Genomic DNA, 20,542 nt, shown 5'->3' with positions numbered 1-20,542 from the left:
GCTGCAGTAATCATTCAACACAAAGAAATAAAAGGCATCCAGATCAGTAAAGAAGAAGTAAAACTTTCACTATTTGCAGATGAAATGATACTGTATATAAAAAATCTGAGACTCCACCAAGAAAACTGCTAGATTTTATAAACAAATACAAAAAAGTTGCAAGATGTAAATTCAATGTACAGAATTACATTGCATTTCCATATACCAACAATGAAGCAGCAGAAAGAGAAATTAAGAAAATCCCATTTTACAATCACACCAAAAATAATAAGATACCTAGGAACAAACCTAATCAAAGAGGTAAAAACCTGTATGCTGAAAACTATAAAACACTGATGAAAGAAATCGAAGAAGACACAAAGAAATGGAAAAAATATTCCACGCTCATGGATGGCAAGAAAAAATATTGTTAAAATGTCTATACTACCCAAAGCAGTCTACACATTTAATGCAACATCCCTATAGAAATACCAAAAACATTATTCACAGAGCTAGAACAAACAATCCTAAAACTTGTATGGAACCCCAAAAGACCCTGAATAGCCAAAGCAATCTTGAAAAGCAAAGCTGGAGGCATCACAATTCTGTACTTCAAGTTATATTACAAAGTTATAGTCATCAAAACAATATAATACCAGTACAAAAATAGGGACATAGATCAATGGAACAGAATAGAAAGCCTGGAAATAAACCTACAACTATATGGTCAATTTCCCTATGATCCAGTAATTGCACTACTGGGATATTTACCCAAAGAATGAAAACACTAATTCAAAAGGATACATGCACCCCTATGTTTACTGCAGCATTATTTACAGTAGCTAAGATATGAAAGAAGCCCAAGCATTCATCGATTGATGAATGGATAAAGAAGATATGAAACAGATATAGATATAGATATATAGATAAATAGAGATGGAATATTATTCAGCCATAAAAAGAGAAATCTTGCCATGTGCAACAATATAGATGGATCTAGAGGGTATAATGCAAGTAAAATAAGTCAGACAAAGAAAAATATCATATGATTTTACTCATATGTGGAATTTAAGAAACGAAACACATGAGTGAAGGAAAAAAAAAAGAAATAGTGAGTGAGACAAATGGAGAAAAAGACTCCAAACAATAGAGAAAAAACTGATGATTACCAGGGGGAGGTGGGTAGGGGGGTGGGTGAAACAGATGTTGGGGATTAAAGAGTGCACTTATCATGATGAGCACCGAGTGATGTACACTAATTGTTGAATCACTATATTGTACACCTGAAACTAACATAACACTGTATTTTAACTATACTGGAATTAGTTTTAAATTAATAATAAAAAAGAGAGATAAGAGCTATCAGTAACGTAGCTGGGGGAGAATGCCAGATTGCAAGACTGATTGTCAAACTCACCTCTTCCTCTGCAACCAGTGATGACTGCCACTGAGATAGAAGACGACCAAGCGATAACCCAGCAGTCTGGATTCCTCCCTAGAGTATATTTAGGGTGAAGCATTAGACATCTTCACTTTAACCTCTCACAGAACTCATTGGATATTAAAAGGAGTAATATCCACATGAGGTGGATCTAGTTTCCAGGAAACAAAGGAATACCTTGTAACATCAGTTACAAGGGTCTTCTAATTCCCATATTAGATAAAAAGCACTTTTGCCTTTGAGCTGACTTGGTATGCTCTGGGGAGGGAGGGCTTCTCCCCCAGAGCCAAGGTGGTTAAGACACAGAAAAAGAATGCATATTCTTCATCAGATAACTCTTCCTCTGGGGACCATTTTGTGAACTTCTACTCAGTGCACTGACTCAAATTATAATGGTAAACTTGTGGTCTAAATATTAAATTTTTGTTTTAAACTCTGAAAAAAGAGATTCCTAATAGAAGGGCACCATTATCACTTTGATGCCGTGAAATAGATGTTTGATTTTTATTGTATCCTTACTTTGTCATGGTAACATTAAAGGAGATAGTGTAGGTAAATATACAATAATACACACATACATAGCATACAAACAATAAATACAAGTTTTACCTTTCCCTCTCCATGTACATTTTTTATACTTTATTACTACTGCCCTCATTTTTATTTACAGGTGAACCTGTGCAAACTGATGAAATTTTCACAGTCTCATTTCAAATCACAAATATGGTCTATCGCTTCAAATTAATGGGCACTGAAATTCATGATACAATTAAAATGTGCTTATACTGCATAGAAAATAAAATCATGGCAGTAGAAAAAAAGTTTCCTCCTCTTCTCCAGAAAATAGAAATATATAAAATATACATTTAGTGCACATCTAGCCACTCTAATGATTTCAGTAAATAAGGGAAAAGATAAAAACTGTATGACAAGAGTATACAAAATGAATAGTTCATTATTTTAAATAGGGAAATGAGAAAATACGTAGACTTTATTACCTATATCCAATTCCAAAAGTTAAGGACATTATATTTATTCCCCAGTGAGTATCTACCATTAGCACGTAATAAAGACAGAAATAATGACCTTCATTCAGTACTGAAAAGCAGAGCCCAAAATTGCAGTTATTCAGAGAGTGGCATTGCATTCCAAAGATGTCAAGTGTGACTTAAAACAAGCTTTACGTCTAGACCATAAATATGAGAGAAGACGTCGATGTACAGTGCTGCTTTCTTCAACTCCATAATAAGAATTTTATCAAAGCTCATATCCAACTAATAATGAGCCCAGGAAACTAGGATTTGTAAGGTAAGAACAGACAACATATTGGAACTCCAGTTTCACTTCATTCAGGATGAAGGATGCCTCGGGAAATCGTATCCCTGGAATAGGAAAATGGCTGAGAAAACACGTTCATGGATCAGTGTAAAAAGACTGTACAATCTAGAAATGACGTTCCATGAGTTCATAACCTCCAACTCACAAAGAGACATGCAGCTCTCAGGGTCCAACATTTACTGAGTGCCTACTCTGTGCCAGGATCTTGATTAGAACATTCCAATTCTCTTAGCTCATTTAAATTTCTTGTCAAACTAAAAATTCCTTATTATCTCCATGTTATAGATAAAGCATTTGAGAACCAGAGAGTTACAGGGACCCAAAGTCATACGGTGAGGAAATATTAGAGCTAGGATTTAACTCTGATCTTACACCTCCACGAGCAATATTATATCCACAGTACCACAGAACCATCACTTCAAAATATCAGGATATTCAAAGGGCCTTCCCCAGGGGAAGAGAGAAAGGATGGGGGCAGAGGCAGAGGAGCAGTGCCACTGTGACTGAGAGGGAAATAGGGTGGGGGGCTCCTGGGGTGTTGATTATATTCTTGATCTGCCTGGACCTGTGTGCTGGTTACATGAGTGTGTTCACCTTGCACAAATTCATCAAGCTATACATGTATGATACGTACACTTTTCTATATGCAAGTTATACTTAAAGAAAAAGTTTATAAGGAACACCTGGGTGGCTCAGGCGGTTACGCAGCTGCCCTTGGCTCAGGTGGTGAACCCAGGGTCCTGGGACCAAGCCCTGCATCAGGTTCCCTGCTCCGGAAGGAGTCTCTTGTCCCTCTCCCCCTGCTCCTCCCCCTCCCCCCGCTCATGCTCGCATGCTCCCGCTCGCTCTCTCTCTCTCTCTCTCTCTCTCGCTCTTCCTCTCTCTCAAATAAATAAATAATTTTTTTTAAGTTTATAAATGGGGAAGGGAGATGGTTGGCCTTACCAGGAGTCCCAGAGTGGGGACCAGCTCCCTAATTACCCCTTCCCTCCCTTTCACAGGCACAAGAGACGTGTCTGCTTCCTTTCCTCTTGAAGTTACCAAAAACAAACAAACAAAAACAGAAAAACCTTAGTAACTACCTAAGCCAAATACTAACCATTATAAAAGCAAACTTATTTCTTGAAAATTAGTTCCAACATATTCATACGGAGGTGGCACAGAATGAAGAAAACATGAAAGTTAGGGATCTCACCTGTAATCTTATTGCCAACTGCCTGGAGCCTCTGACCCCAGTTTATTTGTCCATAAATGAAGGGTTTCAACTAGAAAACCTCTAGAGTACATTTTCTCATATATATGCTTCAGAAGATATATACAAGAATAGTCATAGTAACACTGTTCATATAGGAAAAAAGAAGGGTGGAAAATGTCTGCTCACACTCCTGTGTTAAGTGATGGATAAGTAAACTGTGGTATAACTTATACACAGAAATATTCCATGGGAATAAAGTTATGAATTATGGTTATACATACATAGGTATCCCTTAAAACTATATTAAATAGGGAAAGCAGATTAGTGAAAAATTATATATATTATACCACTGATATAAATTTTTTTTAAAAAGCAAATGAAATAACATGTTGTTTCGGGATTCATATATACAGGGTAGAACTGTAAAGAATACCAAATGACAAATGCAAAATCCGGGCACTGGTGATTTCTGGAGGGAGGCAGGGTGATGAGGAAAGATGTGGAACAGAACAGAATTTTTAACAGTATTAGTAATGTTCTATTTCCTGTTTGTGGATTCATGAGTGTCTGTACGGTTATACTTCATAACTTATAGCATGTCGTACATGCTTTTTTTTTAAGATTTTATTTATTTATTTGACACAGAGAGAGAGAGATCACAAGTAGGCAAAGAGTCAGGCAGAGAAGGGGAAGCAGGCTCCCTGCTGAGCAGAGAACCCAATGCGGGGCTCGATCCCAGGACACTGAGATCGTGACCTGAGCTGAAGGCAGCGGCTCAATCCACTGAACCACCCAGGCACCCCGTACATGCTTTTTTATGTTTCAAATAATTCATACATTTGTGAAGAGTATGTGTATTTTTCTCAGAAAATGGTGGTGATAAGGCAGTTAAGTACTAAGTCTTAAAGTCACGAACAGATTGGTACTCTGATCTTCCACTGTCTTAACACTGGGGTTTGTCCCCTATGAAGAAGAAGCAGGATCTTGATCTTGTGGAAGGAAATTGCCTCCCAAGAAGAGCAGGTGGGGCATTTTAGTCCTTTTGCTTGTTGTTCTCACAGATCTCCAATATGCAATAGGAAGTTCAAATGAAAGAATGCTGGGGTTACCACTGACCTATGCAAGAACTACAGGATGGCACACTCCTCACCCTCCACCCCAGGAACACAGCTGGATGTGTGCATAAGGCCCCTTTATTGGAAGAAAAAGCACCTCTTCTTTCTGACACAGCCCAAACTGCACCTGTCTTGGTGAGCAAAGGGCAGACTGGATTTCATTCCTCGGTCTACTCTTAGCCATAAGCCTTGGTACAGTATACAGCTGAAGCCAAAAGTGAATCAAATAAACATTACAGAAAACTCTTAATCAGACAAGGAAATATAACTCAACTCTTCTCTGTAAGAAATCATTTATTCACTTATCCCATTAACATTTATTGACTATCGGTCTTAGACCAAGTACTATTCAAGATGTTGGGGATTTAGAAGTGAACACAACAAATCCCTGTCCTCATGGAGCTTATATCTTAGTGGATGAGACCAAATATAAATCCATAAACAAGAAAAAAAATAGATAATTTCTGATAGTATACAGGAAACAATTATTATCTTATAGTAGATCTTCACATTTGACTTCAGCTAATGAAACTACAAATTTTTCCTTAGGATTCTTCTGTCATTTGATTTAAAAAATACTGAGCCTCATACTTTACTATAATAAAAGTGATTTCTTCAAAAGCTCCTACTTTCTATGAACAAAAGAATCCAGAGAAGACAAATGGATGGTATGATGGACTTCTTGGTATGTCAGTTCTACTAGGCTATGGTCTCCAGTTATTCAACAAAACACTAATGTAGGTGTTTTTGCAAAAGTATTAATATATGTAATTAAAGTTCATAAGCCGTTGGCTTTAAGTGAGGGAGATTATTTGAGATAATTTGAGTGCACCTGACTGAATCAGTTTAAAGGCCTTCACAGTAGAGCTGAGGCTTCCCTAAAGAAGAATAAATTTTACTTATGGACAGTGGCCTCAGCCCCTGCCTTTCTTGACAGCCTACCCTATGAATTTCATATTTGGCTATGCCAGCTAAAACACTGCACAAGCCAATTCCTTGTGATAAATCTCGTTGATGTATATCTCCTACTGGTCTACATCTCTGGTTGAACTCTGACCAAGACAGATTGACTTAGGATGCATTATTTTGGACTCCCATCATAAAAGATTCTGGATCTAAACACAGCCTTGGTTGTATGTTTCCTCAGTATATAAAACATGGTTTGGGGAATGGCGAGATAGAAGATTTACATTTACTGAGAACCACTCAGAACCCAGTATTTTCACATGCATTCCCGCTACACATTCGACCAAACTCCATGAAAGGTTATCTTGAGTATCCCTGCTCTACTTACAAAGGGACTAAAATCAACAGAAATCATGTCATTTGCCTAAGATCACCCAATTCACAGGCAATGAAAGTAGGACTCCTATGTGGATCCATATAAGACCAATGGCAAAGCTTACCATATTGCTTCCCTAGGAAGATAAACATCTTATAATCTTGTCAGCTTATACTAAAGTGTTTGCAACTGAAACACATCTATGGCCCTGGGAAGTAAAGGGTAAATCAGCAAATAATCCAATTTAGTTAAAGGATTGGGGAAAATCTGGAGGATAATCAAATTTTTCCTCAGGCATTGACAGAAACATATAAAACTCAATTTTTATAACAGACTATTGAATTTCTCAGACAGATGCTGAAAAAGATGCCTAAGTGACCCAGAGGGTTCATTTAAGTATCTCCATTATAGGATTTGAGCTTCAATTTAAAGGGGGAAAAAGTGATTCACATTAAACCAAACAAATCGGGATGTGAAATGTAGCAGTACGCCAATCTGCCACTTAATGGCTTATCCAGAAATACTTCACAGTTATCTTTCTATCCTCAGAGTTGCTTCCTTTAAGAAATTCACCTTGATTATTCTGTGTCTTTAAAGTGCTGAAATTGAACGGTAAAAATCCCAGTTCTATTTAAGCTTGCATCCCTTGGAGCCCAGGGCAACCTGTTACTTAAATATAATGTATGAATTTCACTGTATTTCAATGATTTGGGTGACATTTCCTTGACATTCACAATATGTCTATAAATTAGAAGTGCTATAGTTTTAACACAAAATGAATAAAATGATCAAAAGAATCCTCCAGTTGCTGCCTACCCCTGGAGGAGGGGAAAGCTAATCGGATTGCTATTCTCTGCATACATCAAACTATACACAGAAGCATGGGGAGAGCACCAATAAATTGCTTTTTCTCATTATATTTTGGTTTACTTTTATGTTTTGTAATTCATATAATTACTCATTGTCTCCTATCGAAGCATATTATAGAAAACCTTGATTAATCCATTGAAACCCTCAATTTACCATAAATTAGTACCCAGAAATTACTTTCTAAGTGTTAAGGCTACACAGAAGCAAATGAGAACATTACAACCTGTATCAGGATGCTTTTGTGGGCTTTTCTTTTTCTTTTTCTTCTTTTATTTATTTACTTGCACACAATCCCTCACAATAGAACATACAAACCCAATCTAAGAATATTCATATATAAAAGGCTCCGCAGCACCAAATTTATAGTCGATAGCTCTTTCCAAGTTCTGGGGACTGAGGATTATGCTCTCCACGGGAAATCTCCATCCTTTCCTGCTATAAACCCAAACATATGCAAAAAACCCAACCCCCATGTGATAGTGTTAGAAGCTTTGGTCTTTGGGAGGTAATTAGTTTAGATGAGGTCACATCGAGAGCCCCATGATGGGTATCTGTGTCCTAATAGAAAGAAGAGTCTAGAACCCTCTCTTTCTCTCCACCATGTGAGGACATAGCAAGACAGTGCCAAACCAAGAAGAGAATCTTTACTAGACCATGCTGACACCCTGATCTTGGACTTCCGTCCTCCATTTTGAGAAATAAATGTGTTATTAAGGCCAGCTAGTCTGTGGTATTCTGTTACAACAGCCAAAATTAAGACATCTCTGGCTACACAGGGTTTAGAAGTATACTCTGGGGCCTACCCATGAATAAGAAAAGTAAAGGGTAGTAACAATCACAACTAACACATGCCTAGCACTGAAGGGATATGATGAGGAACCCTATGAGGTAGGTATGAATGTTATCTTCCTTTCACATGGGATAAGAGATACAAACACATTTAGGTCCAACAGCTAGCAAGCAGCAGAGCCAGGATTCACCCAGGCAGTTAGCTCTCAAGCAGTACAGATGTTTTTTCTCTCATTAAGTTATAAATCACTTGGAAATTCTGTATCATTTTAGCAGTTTCAGTAGTCAATCCATATCAAATACCTGAGGATTAAAAAACAGATTGCAAGTTAAAAAAAACATATAAACTTGACAGGGTGTGGAGGAAGGGTTTCTGAAAACATGTTAAACAGACTAGGGGCACCCTGAGTGGCTCAGTTGGTTAACTGATGACACTTGATTTTGGTTCAGGTTATGATCTCAGGGTTGTGAGATCAAGCCCCGAATCCGGTTCCATGAGCTTATGATTCTCTCTCTCCAACCCCACCCTCCTCACTCTCTCTCTCTCTCAAAAAAAAAAAATTAAAATTTTTTGGAAAACAGACTAATCAAGATCTAGAATAGGAAACAGCCAGCAACCACCAACTACAATCTCTCTCCTATGCACAGACCTCTAGGAAAATATCAAGAAAACAACTACCTCCCCACCTTCAACAGAAATAGAATACATAATCAAACTCGGCTTTTACACCAATAGGAAAACCACTAAATTAATACAATATGGCAACACATTTCTAAAACTCTGTGGCAACAAAAATTCAATTAAAAGGAGTATTCTATTTAGTAATCTAAAGTTACCCAGAACACTTGATTCCATAAGCACTGCAGTGAATCAAGGTTTTAATCGAATTTACTTAGCTCTTGGAAGTTAGGTACGACAATTGCAGTGTTTGCCTTGGGAGCTGACACACAAGGCCATCTATAGATTCCTTATGCCTTTGTGAGCCAATGTCACAATGTTATCTTGTCATTTTCACTTTGGGATTTTTATCTACTACTTCAAGTTAAGAAGGAAAGGCCTGAAATGTGTGTTTTTAAAATACATCCAGGACAACACTTCTATTTTGGAACTCTTTATGGGTTAAATAAAAAACCCTCTAACAGCTGCTGGATAGGAGAGGAATACCAATCATTTCAGAAGCTGGGAAAGAGATGACGAGCTACTATTTCAGTTCTTGAAAAATCAGCCCATTCAAAGCCAGCTAAGCCTGTGATACCCCAAAGGAAATGCTAAACCTAGGCTGCATTTCTTGTCATCGGCAAGAATGAATGTATAAAGTGCCTCGAAGAATGCAGTTTTCCTTGAATGTTATTATGGAGTGTCTTGACTTTTGACGGGAAGATTTCTTCTTGCTTATATAGTACCTTTGGTATCATTTTGGCACAGTGCCTTCTCAAGTTCTCTAGAATGGATATAAAGTTATACCTCTCAAGTTCTTCTACACAATATACATGCCAGGGAAATCAGATGCAGTGCTGAAACTCATCACGTACAATCTACGAAATAAGGGCTGTGCAACCAGATCAGCACATGTTACAAGATATATTTCCTTTTTTTTTTTTTTCATGTCCCTTTGAATTCATTTGACAGAATTTCAGAAGGGAAAACGTGTTTGCCAAAGGGCATGTTGTTTTTTGCTTCTTGGAGTCAGCAAAGATGCTGAAAGATTCTCAGCTTTTTCTGCCATTATTTGAACTTCATCATCTTAAGACATTTAGCCAGACTCTGCATGCAGCAGCAGTGGGGATTCTTTCCTCAACTGTCCTTTGTCTCAAGTGTTTCTCAAAGCACTTCTAGGCAGGTTTAGACATTTCAAAGTCACAGCTCGTTTTAAAACACCCTTATATTAACATCCAAAATAGAAGCAAAAAAGATGGGTTTTTTTTAACCTTGTTCATTAGCTGCAATACCATTCTTAAACTCTCTTAAATATCTACTTTCTTCTATTACTTTTTTTAAAAGATTTTATTTATTTATTTAACAGAGAGAGAGATCACAAGTAGGCAGAGAGGCAGGTGGGGCGGGGGAGCAGGAAGCAGGCTCCCTGCAGAGAGCCCGATGCAGGACTCGATGCAGGGCTCAATCCCAGAACCCTGAGATGCAGGGCTCGATCCCAGAACCCTGAGATCATGACCTGAGCTGAAGGCAGAGGTTTAACCCACTGAGCCACCCAGGCACCCCAACTTTCTTCTATTATTTTTAAAAGCATAGTTCTGAGACCCTTCAGCACCCTCAAGCTACAAATATTTCTTTTTTCTTGCCTTCAGAGGAAGGTTATTATCATAAGCCTTTGAAGGCTTTATTTTCCTTACTTCCTATTCAATCCTCAACTCTGTTACCTTATCCTTTCACCATTCCAATAAAACTATTCTTGTTTGGCTCTTTCTTATGATGGCCTAACCCAGGGTTATTTTCAAGCTTTGTCACTCAACAACAACATCTGACACTGTTAACCAGTACCTTCTTCTTGGAATTACCAACTCTTTTCTTCCCCTGATAACACTTCCTCCAAAATTTTGTTTTACTACTCCCATAACTCCTTCTCGGCTCTATCTACTGACTCCTCTCCTTAGGTGGTAGGAGTCCCTAGGCTGACCTTTGTCCTCTCCTCTGATTTGACACACTTGGTCACGAGCAATCTTATTCACATTCAAATCTCCAAAAATATCTATACCTTAATGACTCCAAAATCTATTATCTCCAAACTGGATCCCTTCTTGAACTTCATGCTTACTTTACCAACTGCTTAATGATCATCTCTATCCAGATGTTCCAGAGAATCTCAGACTCTAGATGTCCAAAACGGAATCCGCCCTTTCCCTTCCCAAAAGCTGGTTCTTCTCTTTTGATTAATACAACAAGATCCACAAAGTCAGAAAGCTGAGATTAACCCCATGCTGCATCTCTACCTCAGTCCCAGATCCCCATCATTTCTCATCAAAAGATGGTTAACTATCTTTCTTTTTATTATTATGTAAATTCAATTAGCCAACATATAGGAATCATTAGCTTCTGATGAAGTGTTCAATGATTCATCAGTTATGTATAAGACCCAGTCCTCATTTTCTAACTGGTCACCCAGAATCTGGCATTACCCACCGTCTTCACCCTCCATTCTCCATCTTTTTGAAGTCAAACCCTTCAAAGGCCCCCATCATCTACAGGTTGAAGTCCAAACTCCATAGTAGGGCATGAAAGTCTTTTTGGGATTTGTATTCCTGTCTACCTTTAAAAAAGTTATACCTGCACTAGCATAATCTAGGTCTACACATGTTGTCACAAATGGCAAGATCATGTCCTTTTTAATGTCTGCATAATATTCCTGTGTGTGTGTGTGTGTGTGTGTGTGTGCGCGCGCACATGCGTGCATGTACACGCAAGCGCAAATGCACCACATGTTCTTTATACATTCATCAGTGGACACTTGGTTGCTACCATAATTTCACTATTGTAAATAATGCTGCAATAAATATAGGGGTGCACATATCTTCTCAAATACGTGTTTTTGTTTTCTTTTTATTGTTTTTGTTTTCTTTGGGTAAATACCCAGTAGTGGAATTATTGAGTCATATGGTATTTCTATTTTTAGTTGTTTGAGGAACCCGCATACTATTTCCCACAGCATCTATATCAATTTGCATTTGTATCGAGAGTGCACGAGGGTTCCTCTTTCAAATAAGTCAGACTGAGAAAGACAAATACCATATGATTTTACTTATATGTGGAATCTAAAAAGCAAAACAAAGGAATAAACAAACAAAAAACAGATTCAGACCTATTTAAATACAGAGAACAGGAAAACATCATGGAAGTTCCTCAAAATGTTGAAAATAGAACTACCCTATGACCCAGCAATAGCACTACTGGGTATTTACCCTAAAGATACAAACATAGTGATCCGAAGGGGCACGTGTACCCAAATTTTTATAGCAGCAATGTCCACAATAGCCAAACTATGGAAAGAACCTAGATGTCCATCAATAGATGAATGGATCAAGAAGATGTGGTATATATACACAATAGAATACTATGCAGCCATCAAAAGAAATGAAATCTTGCCATTTGCGACAACGTGGATGGAACTAGAGTGTATCATGCTTAGCGAAATAAGTCAAACAGAGAAAGACAACTATCATATGATCTCCCTGATATGAGGAAGTGGTGATGCAACATGGGGGCTTAAGGGGGTAGGAGAAGAATCAATGAAACAAGATGGGATTGGGAGGGAGACAAACCATAAGTGACTCTTAATCTCACAAAACAAACTGAGGGTTGCTGGGGGGAGGGGAGTTGGGAGAAGGGGGGTGGGATTATGGACATTGGGGAGGGTATGTGCTTTGGTGAGTGCTGTGACATGTGTAAACTGGGCGATTCACAGACCTGTACCCCTGGGGATAAAAATATAAAAAATAAAAAATAAAAAAATTTAAAAATAAATAAATAAATAAATACAGAGAACATACTGATGGTTGCCAGAGGGAACAAGGTCAGGGGACCCTGTTATGGACTGAAAAAGTCAAAAGAATAAAAAAATAAAAGGCACAGTATACAGAATATAGTTAATGGCATTGAAATAGTGTTGTATGTTAGATGATACGCCACACTTGTGGTGAGCATAGCATGATGTGTACAGTTGTTGAATCACTATGTTGTACACCTGAAACTAATGTAACATTATATGTCAACTATACTTAAATTAAATTAAATATTATATCTGCAACATACCCTGGTCTCCTGGCTGTTTCAGAACTTTCTTTTCTTATCTCTTCAGTCTATAATGTTCCTTCTTATTACCCTAGAAGACTAATTCATTCTTCAAGAATCTACTCACATGTAAATCTCTTTGAGAAGCCTTTTCTATTCTCTGTAGGAAATGTTAAGTGCTTCCTCTCTCATGCCTTCTTAGCATCTTGTTTTTTCCTGTATTGTAGCATTAATCACTTTGTTTTAACTGCTCTTATAGTGGAGGGTTGGAATGATAGTTAATTCTTCTTTATATCCCCAATGCTCAGAATCATGCCTCTCACATATTAAGAGCTAAAATAGATGCCTTGAGGATAGAATGATGCAAGGATCATATAATTCTCTACCTTTCAGAAAATATACTTGTCTATGTACATATGCATGGTTTACATCAGAAATTCCCATTTTAATCCTAAATGAAGATGAAGCCTAGTGCTCTTGACTTTACTGATTTTTCTTATACACACGGTATGGTTGTTTCAGTCATATTTTGGAGGAATGAAAAATTCTAAAAAATCAGTGTCAGAAACATTCACCTAATCACATATCATATGCCCAAGGACACTCTCAAAGTTGAATCTTATAGATAACAGGAAAAAACTGAAGTTGAGAAACTTCTCCTTCCTTGCCTGTTGAACAGATGATATCACAATGTTATTATATTAGAGTCTGCCACTGCCAGGGATGTCTTTCTGCTTCTGTAGGAACTTCCCTGACAGAAGGACACTGTCGTGGAAATTTCCTAGAGTTTGCATTTGTTTTTTCAATATATCCCACCCAGGGCTGACCTCCACAAAAATTGCTAACTCTTCTAATATGCCAAATAAGTTTCTTATACCCTCTCTATCTAATTAATTATCAAGAGGTTCTATGGGTCTCTCACTTACATAATACCCCAAAATATCCAGCCTATCACCCAGCAAACAAACTCACCACTCTACCACAAGAATGAAGTTCCTTATCATCTTGAAGGGTTTAATCAGTTGGCATTAATCCTATGAATAAGAATTTTCACATATTTACCTCTCCTCTCTAGGGCAATACAGTAACAGGTACTATATTAGTACTATATTAATTATTACTATATTAGTTTCAGGTATATAATACAGATTTGTTTTTTAATGTTTCTGAATAGATTTTATTTTTTAAGTCTTTATTTTAATTCCAATTAGTTAACATACAGTGCTGTATTAGTTTCAGGTATATAATATAGCTTCTCAGTATATAAACGGTTTGAAATGAATGAATTTTTAAGTTCCATTTCATAATACCATAAGTGCATTTGCAACCCATTCCCACCTATCTGCACCCAAAACACTCTCACAAAGTTGTCTAGCCACTTTGTTTTCCATATGCACCGGTTTATGTGGTTGGGTTGCTTGTTGTTAGAGGGGTTTAATCAAGGGGAATCAGGCATAATCAAGGGGAAGGGCTAGGCTATTTGCTACTCCAGAAAACAAGTCTAAACCATGTAGTTTAAACTGGGCTGACCCCATCTAAGACGAAATCTGGCAGTGACCCTGACACAATTTGAATCTTTGTCAAACTACTATGACTTTAATGAGTTAAGTTGATAGACATGTCTCCAAAACACAATAAACTTAGCAATTTTGTTCATGTCCTAAAGTTCTGGCTTTTATCTAGGCTTATTAGCAAAATGTTATATTTGTCAGCCAGTATAAATATATTTTAGGTATCTTTTTATATAAATGTTTCATGTTTGGGGCGCCTGGATGGCTAAGTGGGTTAAGACCTCTGCCTTCAGCTCCAGTCAGATCCCAGGGTCCTGGGATCGAGCCCCACATTGGGCTCTCTGCTCAGCAGGGAGCCTGTGTCCCCCCCACCCACCGCCTGCCTCTCTGCCTACTTGTGATCTCTGTCTGCCAAATAAATACATCTTAATAAATAAATAAATAAATAAATGTTTCATGTTTAATATGCTTTTGCTTGGTTTCTAGATATACTTTATATTCTATGAAAACTTGTCATACATTCAGAGTATAGTACTTAAGAAATAATTTATATTTTGCTATGAGGTTGCACCTATTCAGTGAAAATGCAAAAAGAAAAAAGACCAAAGGTCAGAATATTAAAAACCCAGGAAAGTATCCGTTCATTCTCATTGAACAGAGAGAAACTTAATGCCCATTACAGACAGAAGCGGGAACTGGCTAATGAATGTGATTGTGCTTACAACAGACTTCACACTCTCTAATGAACAATTATCTCTTATAGTTCATGCTAGACAAAAACTCCCTTTGCCTTCCAGTGTAACTCATCTACAGAAGAGTACATTTGTTTTTCTGCCCTTAACCTTTTAAGCCAAATGGATATTAAAGCATTTTAATTCTGAAATTAGGCACATTATGTTGTGACAAAACATCTGGGCATTAGTTGCTGTCCTCAAAGATTGTTCCAATTCTTTTCTCCTTTCTTGATATCTATTACTTACTAATGAGTGTGTGAAAGAATTTCCTTCTTTAAAGTGGCATTCTGAGATTATACATACTGACCCAGTTGAACAGATATGATAAGAACTATAAACTTCAAATCTTCATTAAGGAAGAAAAAAGGGAAGGATAGTATAGGAGGTATAGCTGTTTTTAAAAACAGAAAAATATTTAAAGGAAAAATGTGAAATTTAACACATATTAAATATGATTAGAAATTACATATTTTTTCTGGGTTTTTTTTCTGTATATTTAGAATACCTCATGACTTAAGATTGGCTAAAAAATTATTCATCTGCAGCTAGACAAGCTAAATTGCAATAATAATAAGATTTAGAATTCCCCACTCACTAAAGGTCCACTGTTCTTGCTTTGTCAATCCCTGTCCCTAATTAAACTTTACCTTTTTTTTCCTAGTCTGCTTCCAGACTGCCCAGTTACGGTACAACACCATGAACTGTTGACTGCCTTATAAATTCACTCCAACCAAACTAAGACAGACACTGTTCCTTAACAATTTGTTTATCCCTCTACTTTAATCTACCATTATCATATTACCCACCCATATTACCATGGACTATCCCAAGCTCTTTCTGCTTTGCTCACACCTCAATACTCTTACCACATTTCTTGAAAGATCTTTGCAAACTTGACATTTCCTAAGCTTCTAAGCTTCAAGAGGGCTTTTCAGGGTGAGTACCTTCTATCCAACCTTCTATTGTAGTCATATTTTTCCAAGAATTCCAGATACAATACATTTTTTTGCTTTGTTTTTTGATGTTTTTGAATAGACTTTATTTTTTTAAGTCTATTTTAATTCCAGTTAGTTAACATCCAGTGCTTTATTAGTTTCAGGTACATAATACAATGATTCAACACTTCCATACACCACCCAAGGCTCATAACAACAAATTTAATCCTTAATCCCCATGACCTATTTAACCCAACCCCCCACTTACCTCCTCTCTGGTAACCATCAATTTGTTCTCTCTAATTAAGATGCTGTTTTTCTGTTTCTTTTTTCCCCTTTGTTCATATGTTTTGTTTGTTAAATTCCACATTTGATGTGGAAATCATTTCATCATGAGTTAAATCATTTGATGTTTTTCTTTCTCTGACTTATTTCACTTAGCATTATATACTCCAGCTCCATCTACGATGTCCTAAATGGCACAATTTCATTCTTTTTTACAGCTGAGTAATATTCCACCACATACATTTTTTTTTAATTATTTTATTATTTTTTTTTATTTCCAGCATAACAGTATTCATTATTTTTGCACCACACCCCGTGCTCCATGCAATCCGTGCCCTCTATAATACCCACCACCTGGTACCCCAACCTCCCACCCCCCGTCCCTTCAAAACCCTCAGATTGTTTTTCAGAGTCCATAGTCTCTCATGGTTCACCTCCCCTTCCAATTTCCCCCAACTCCCTTCAAACCATAAGTGACTTTTAATCTCACAAAACAAACTGAGGGTTCTACCACATACATTTTTACCAATTTTCTTTATCCATTCATCTATTGATGGACAGGTGGGCTGCTTCCATAATTTGGTTATTATAAATAATGCTACAATAAATATAGGGGTGCATGTATCCCTTTGAATTAGTGTTTTTGTATTCTCTGGGTAAATACCCAGTGGTGCAATTACTGGGTCACAGGGTACATCTATTTTAAGTCTTTAAAGAAGTTCCAAATTATTTTCCACAATGGTTGCATCAGTTTGCATTTCCACAAATTCCCAACCTTTTTCTCCACATCCTCACCAACACTTGTTGTTCCTTATGTTACTGATTATACCCATTCTGACGGGTGTGAGGTAAAATCTCATTGTAGTTTTGATTTGCTTTTCCTGGTGGTAAGAGGTGATAAGCATCTTTTCACAGGTCTGTTGGCCATCAGGATGCGTTCTTTGGAGAAATGTCTGTTTATGTCTTCTGCCTATTTGTTAAATTGGATTATTTGGTTCTGGGGTATTCAGTTTCTAAGTTCTTTATATAATTTGGATACTAACATTTATCGGATATGTCATTTGCAAAAATCTTCTCCCATCCATAGGCTGCTTTTTAGCTCATTTGATCATTTCCTTCACTGTGCAAAGCTTTTTATTTTGATGAAGTCCCAATAGCTTATTATTGCTTTTGTTTCCCTGGCCTCAAGAGACATATCTAGAAAAAAGTTGCTATGGCCAGTGTCAAAGAGGTTACTCCTTGTATTATCTTCTAGGGTATTTATGGTTTCCGGTTCAAATGTAGGTCATTAATCTATTTTCAATTTATTATTATATATGATGTAATAAAGCTGCCCAGTTTCATTATTTTGCACGTTGTTCTCCTGTTTTCCCAACACCATTTCTTGAAGAGACTGTCCTTTTTTCCACTGGCTATTCTTTCCTGCTTTGTCAGAGATTAACTGACCATATATAGTTGTAGGTTTATTTCCAGGTTTTCTACTCTGTTCCATTGATCTATGTGCCTATTTTTGTACCAGTACCATACTGTTTTGATGACTACAGCTTTGCAATATAACTTGAAGAACAGAATTGTGATGCCTCCAGCTTGTTTTTCTTTTTCAAGATTGTCTTAGCTATTAAGGTTCTTTTGGGGTTCCATACAAATTTTAGGATTGTTTGTTCTAGCTCTGTGAATAATGTTGTTGGTATTTTGATAGGGATTGCATTAAATGTGTAGACTGCTTTGGGTAGTATAGCTATCTTAACAATATTCATTCTTGCAATTCATAAGCATGGACTGTCTTTCCATTTCTTAGTGTTAGTCTTCAATTTCTTTCACCAGTGTTTTATAGTTTTCAGAGTACAAGTCTTTCCCCTCTTTGATTAGATTTGTTCCAAGGTATCTTATTATTTTTGGTGTGATTGTATGGAATTGTTTTCTGAATTTCTCTTTCTGCTGCTTCATTATTGGGTGTTACAAATGCAACAGATTTCTGTATAATGATTTTGTATCCGGTAACTTTACTGAGTTCATTTATTTTTTTATTTATTTACTTACTTATTTTATTTTTTATTTAAATTCAGTTTAACATATAGTATATTACTAGTTTCAGAGGTAGAACTTAGTGATTCATCAGTTGCACATAACACTCAGTGTTCATCCCATGAAGTACCCTCCCTAATGCCCATCACCTGGTTACCCCATCCCCCCATCCACCTCCCCTCCAGAAACCCTGTTTGTTTCCTATGATTACAAGTCTCTTATGGTTTGTCTCCCTCTCTATTTTCATATTATTTTTCCTTCCGTTCTCTTATGTTCATCTGTTTTATTTCTTAAATTCCTTTATCAGTTCTAGCAGTTCTTTGGTTGAGTCTTTTGGGTTTTTTTTATATATAGTTATCATGTTATCTGCAAATAGTAAGTTTTACTTACTGATTTGGACGCCTTTTATTTATTTGTGCTATCTGATTCCTGTGGCTAGGACTTCAGGTACTATGTTTCAGTCAAAGTGGTGAGAGGACATCCTTGTCTTGTTCCTGACCTTACAGGAAAAGCTCTCAGTTTTTCCCCATTAAGGATGATGTTAGCTGTGGATTTTCCATAGATGGCCTTAATTATGATGTGGTATCTTCCCTCTAAACCTACTTTGTTGAAGGCTATTATCATCAATGGATGTTGTACTTGTCAAATGCTTTTTGGTATCTATTGAAAGGATCATCTGGTTCTTTCTATTATTGATGTGATGTATTGCATTAATTGATTTGCAAATATTGAACAACTCTTGCAACCCAGGAATAAATTCCATTTGGTTGTGGTGAATGATTTTTTTAAATGTATTGTTGAATTCAGTTTGCTAGTATTTTGTTGTGAATTTTGCATCTGTATTCATCAGGTATACTGGTCTGTAGTTCTTTTTTTGTGGTATCTTTATCTGGTTTTGGTATCAGAATAATGCTGTCCTTATAGAAATAATTTGGAAGTTTTTCTTCCTTTTCTATTTTTTGGAATAGTTTGAGAAGAATGGGTTTTGACTCTTCTTTTAAAAAAAAAAAAAAAAAAGATTTATTTATTTATTTATTTATTTGACAGACAGAGATCATGAGTAGGCAGAGAGGCAGGCAAAGAGAGGAGGGGAAACAGGCTCCCTGCTCACTAATGTGGGGCTTGATCCCAGGACTCTAAGATCATGCCCTGAGCCAAAGGAAGAGCCACTCAGGTGCTCCTTTGACTCTTTAAATGTTTGATAGCATTTGCCTTAAAGCCACCTAGTCCTAACTACTGTTAGGACTACTGTTTCTTGGGAGGTTTTTGATTACTGATTCAGTTTGATTGCTGATTATGTATCTGTTCCAGTTTTCTATTTCTTCCTGTTTCATTTTTGGTAGTTTATATGTTTCTAGGAATTTATCCATTTCTTCTAGCTTGTCCAATTTGTTGGCATATGGTTATTCATAATATTCTCTTATGATTGTATTTCTGTGGTATTGGTTATTTATTCTCTTTCATTTGTGATTTTATTTATTTCAGTCCTTTCTCTTTTTTCTTTAAAAGCTTATCTAGGAGGTTATCAATTTTATTGATTTTTTTCGAAGACTCATCTCCTGGTTTCATTGATCTGTTTTATTTTTTTCAAGTTTCTATATAATTTTTTTCTGCTTTAATATTATCACCTTCTTTCAGGTAGTTTAGGTTTTGTTTGTTGTTCCTTGTCTAGCTCCTTTGGGGATTGGGTTAGGTTGTTCGATATTTTTCTTGTTTCTTGAGGTAACCCTGTATTGTTAAAAACTTCCTTCTTAGAACAGCTTTTGCGGCATACCAAACATGTTGGACTGTTGTGTTTCCATTTTCACTTTTTTCCATGTACTTTTTTATTTCTCCTTTGATTTCCTGACTGACCCAGTCACTGTTTAGTAGCATATTATTTAACCTCCATGTATTTGTGTCTTTCCAGATTTTTCCTTGTGATTGATTTCTACTTTCATAGCACTGTGGTTGGAATAGATGCATAGTATGACTTCAATCTTCTTGAATTTGTTGAGGCTGGTTTCATGGGATAATATTTGATCTTTTCTGGAGAAAAGATCAGGTGTTCCATGTACACCTGAAAAGAATGTATATTTTGATGTCTTGGGATGAAATGTTCTGAATATATTCACTCAGTACATCTGTTCCAGTGTATCATTCAAAGACTTGTTTCCTTAATTTTCTGTTTAGATTATCTGTCCATTGATGTAAGTGTAGTGTTAAAGTCCCCTACTATTTTTGTATTATTATTTATGAGTTCCTTTATGTTTGTTACTAACTGTTCTTCATATTTGGGTGTTTCTATATTGGTGCATAA

General features: G+C 36.6%; 1 long non-coding RNA gene across 1 annotated transcript; it reads left to right on the top strand.

The window, feature by feature from the left end:
• Nucleotides 1-388: 388 nt before the first annotated feature.
• Nucleotides 389-9,068, top strand: LOC116590003. Its single transcript, XR_004285479.1, has 3 exons — nucleotides 389-515; nucleotides 4,446-4,452; nucleotides 9,058-9,068. It is a non-coding gene; the product is annotated as an uncharacterized LOC116590003 (long non-coding RNA).
• Nucleotides 9,069-20,542: the final 11,474 nt, after the last annotated feature.

This window comes from Mustela erminea, chromosome 5 (assembly GCF_009829155.1).
Source record: "Mustela erminea isolate mMusErm1 chromosome 5, mMusErm1.Pri, whole genome shotgun sequence".
NCBI lineage: Eukaryota > Metazoa > Chordata > Mammalia > Carnivora > Mustelidae > Mustela > Mustela erminea.
The sequence above is the reverse complement of the archived record's forward strand: the minus strand, read 5'-3'. Positions and strand labels throughout refer to the sequence as shown.